Source organism: Teleopsis dalmanni, chromosome 2, assembly GCF_002237135.1.
Source record: "Teleopsis dalmanni isolate 2A chromosome 2, ASM223713v2, whole genome shotgun sequence".
NCBI classification, from domain to species: Eukaryota; Metazoa; Arthropoda; class Insecta; order Diptera; family Diopsidae; genus Teleopsis; species Teleopsis dalmanni.
This window is the reverse complement of record NC_051847.1, coordinates 87,286,609-87,290,953: the sequence shown is the minus strand read 5'-3', so window position 1 is coordinate 87,290,953 and position 4,345 is coordinate 87,286,609.

The window sequence follows — 4,345 nt, the reverse complement described above, 5'->3', positions numbered from 1 at the left end:
TAATAATGTAAACTGAACATTTGTTGATTATGAATCTCCTTATATGATGTTGAAACTATTTGAGCCAGTATACTTAAGCACTTTTACTCTTTCTTAACTCAAGGTATTTTCATATTTTCAAGACCCCTCTATACGCCTTGACTGAATTATTGTTTGTCACTTCATCAGACTAAGCAATAATTGACCTATGATCTGCATATCTCCCCGAGGAGCCTGTAACCATTCTGAGATTTGATAACGCGATGTTGATAAGTCTGTCAGTTTTCGTACATAATTTCAGGGCTCTATCCTTTACGTATTTTTTGATGGAATCAATCTTGATGTCCCTGAGAATGTCATTCGTCCTAATGTGCCATGGTATTTTGAAAAGTCTTCTCAGAGCCTGGCTTTGTGCAATTTCTAGCTGGCAAGTAGTAGGGTTGTGAAGCTTTGCTAAACGCTACACAACCATATAGAAGTGACGGACGAATTATTTGGTTATATATCAGTTTCCTGTTCTTAGCATTGAGATTTTACTTTCTGAATACCGGTTGGAAGTGATGAAGAATTTTGGCACAACTAATTCTTTTCAATTGAACATGTTTAAGCAATGTGAATCATTTGTCCAGCGTGATATCTAAATAAAATATATCTTTCTGCTCATATAAAAACCAATTTGCGTAAAAATGAGACAATAGTGTCTTAAAAAGAAAAAAAACTATACTGAATTGAGTAAAATTATTATTTTATATTTTTAGAAAATTAATTAAATATAAACACTATTAAATATACATCGAACAGTTGCTAATGCTAAAATAATACTATTTATTTGTATTAAAATGTAATTATGTTTTTATATGCAATTTCTCATTATGATATGTAAATAAATAAAAGACATTTGTTATTTCTTATTGTTTACTCATAAATACTGTGGTTAAATAACATATATGTAATGACATTTGAGGAAAAAACAATAAATGCATATAAAATAAATTTTGTCTTATATTTCCGCAACATTAACGTTAAAAATATCTATAAACTTTAAGAAAAACTTGAAGTTGAAATTTCAGTGAAAATTTAATAATTTTACGCAAATTAAAATGTTTAAAATCGTGACTGGTTACTATTTTGCATATCCTTGTAATATAATTTCCGCTTCTGTTATATTAAAGAAACAATGTTCTGACAGCACGTCATTTTTTATACTCGTATTAAATCAAAATAATGTTCGTCAGATTTTCAGCCTCTTCGATGTGGCGCCAAAACAGATACAAATTGTTTTATTGTTACGAGCAGAGACAGCAGATACACAGCGGACATCGCATAGAACGACAAAATTAATGTTTTGCTAAATGTTTCATATTAGAAGCACCTGGGCTTCTTATTATCATTATTATTTTCAGTTATTTTAGTTCACAATGGCGGATTTGTTGTTAGGATACTTAAGGACAGCTCACTTGTTAAGTAAAATTTGTTACTTTTTTCTTTTTTTCTCAGTGCGTAACTGACACCCATGACGAGTACCTTTTGGCATTACTACCTTTCAAGCTATCTATTCATGGAGTGAAGTACATACTATGGTTGTTTACCTAAGCTGCTTCAGTCCTCTTCCATGAGTGCGTGTGATAGATACATTGTCAACTCTTAAGCAATTTCCATGGCATCTGCGTCGCATAACAATTTCTACGGCAATAAAAAACATTTATGAATTCCTTTCGTGTTATGAGGAAAGTTGTAGAGTGAAAATTACAAATAACGAATTACAAATTATTCACAATGGAAAATATTTAAAATGTTAACAGCAAAGGAAAATTTATTTTCTACTTTGTTGTTGTAGTTATTTGTGCACGGAAGGAAATTACTTATTCAAATTATTATTATTTTTTTTTCGCAATGATTGCCCTTTTAAGGATTGTTCGTTACTCGTGCTTGAATTTTCATTCAGTTCAGTTATTTTAGTTTTAAATTTCTAGAAAAATAATTCTTTCACTTTAACGTTTAACTGAATCGCACTTAGTTTCAAAAAAATAAGCATAAAACACAAATATAAAAACATATATTTTGTTATTAATACAACTCTTTGTAACGTAAGACTTCAATTTAAGCTCTTTATATTTTCTTAATTAAATTCGTGCCAGTGCACTTGAGCACTTTTACTCTTTCTTAACTCGAGATATTTTCAAAACCCCTCTTCAAGCCTCGCCTGGATTATTATTTATCACTTCATCAGACTAAGCAATAATTGACCTCTGATCTGCATACCTCCCCGAGGAGCCTGTAACCATTTTGAGATTTGATAACGCGGTGTTGGTAAGTGTGTCAGTTTTCGCAAATAATTTCAGGGCTCTATCCTTTATGTATTTTTTGATGGGATCAATCTTGATGTCCCTGAGGATTTCATTCGTCCTAATGTACCATGGTACTTTGAAAAATCTTCTCAGAGCCTGGCTTTGTGCAATTTCTAGCTGGCGAATAGTAGTGTTTGCAGTTTTGCTAGAAGTGACAGACGAATTATTTGGTTATATATCAGTTTCCTGTTCTTAGAATTGAGATTTTCATTTCTGAATAGCGGTTGGAGGTGATGAAGAATTTTGGCATAACTAATTCTTTTCAGTTGTACATGTTTAAGCCATGTGAATCGTTTGTCCAGCGTGATACCGAGATATAGCGTTAACGCTATCCTAAGTAAACTTAAAATAAGTTTTCTAAGAATAACAATTAGTTGGGAAATAAATTGTATTTTATTATTACTATTAATATTATGTGTTGGCGATTCATAAAACATAGAGCAATAAAACCAGTTATTCACAATAACTGTCAGGTATTTATTTATTTATCGGAATCCACCGATTTCGAACGATTACGTAGATTTTAAAACGTACGCAACAATTTTTTTATCAATTTATCAATTTGATTATTAATTTCATTATGAAATACTTTAGAAAAATATTAGATTTAAACACGCAATAATCTGTAGTGCATACATGGGTTCGTTAATGCCGTACAATTTATAAACATTTCATTCCAATACTTAATTGCAATATTTATGCAACGGGAATATGAAAGAAATTTTACACGTTTCGCGGGCTTAGCAATTATGCCAAGCCAGCGAATATTGGTATGCACACTACCATACAATATATTTATATTACGAGTATATATTTAGACTTAAGCATAGTCTTGTAAAATAGCAAATATGCATTCTCGATTTGAACATGAAAGTAAATAGACATGTATTCCATTACATACCACTACATAATTCCAATTGAAAACTATTGTGCGTACACAATTTTAATTAATATATTATAGCAATCAGTTGCACTTTCTATACAAAAATTGAACTTAATTATTTAAATACTATCTCAAAATATTCTAGTCTAGCAACGATATTGGATAGTGTTAACAACAGAAGGACATAAACAAAAAACCCTTCAAATGTTAATTAAAAAAAATTGTTTGCCAATTAGTAGTTGTGGTGTAAACACTTAGTAATCGCTAATTGTGGTCCTCTAATTGTGAAGTGTGAATATATTTAAACAGTTTAGAAATGATCATTAATTATTTAAAGTAAACGGAATATAATTTGTAGTAATTTCATGTGAATAGAGGGTTCAGGTGCTTAGATCTTTTCAGGTCATATTAGGTTTAAATAAAATCTGAGAGACACGTGTACTAATATATCATAATAATGAAAAAAATTATAAAAAACTCTATGCACAGCTTTCACTTTTTTTAAAGATTTGAAAAGTGTATAATCGCACGTCTAAAATTTTCTCTAATATGTATGGAATAAGAAGCTATTTTTAACCTATTAAATTACGCATAAAAAGTAAATAATACTTGATTGGTTGGTTTATGTGGTAACCCTGTATGAGTCTTATAAGCCCTTTTGTGCTGTTTTCTTGCCATTTCTTTGTTACCAAGTGATTGTTAGCTGTCAGATAGCAAAAATAGATACCGTCTTTATTGCCAAGATATTAGCAGTAGATATTAACCTTAATATCAGTGATGCTAACTCTCCAAGATTATAAGCGGCTTACTTAGAGTAGTTTTTATATATCTCCAAAGAGCAGAGAATATGAGAAATGGATTCGTTTTCCTAAGTATAGTTGCAGCTGTGATAGTAAATATTGTGAGTAACTATCATTCTCGCCACCATTGCTCGAATAGGCGAAAATGATTAATAATTACTACCATCAGCCTAGAGAAATTTTTCAATTTCTGTTAATTAGCGGCAGTTTTTGTTTTAGATTATAATGCGGCTATTGTATCCTACTAGCCTTTCACGCTGCAAAATATTAAAAAGTACTACCTATCACAGCTTTTTTTCCAATAAAAATCTTTGTATTGTGTTACCCCGGCTTAC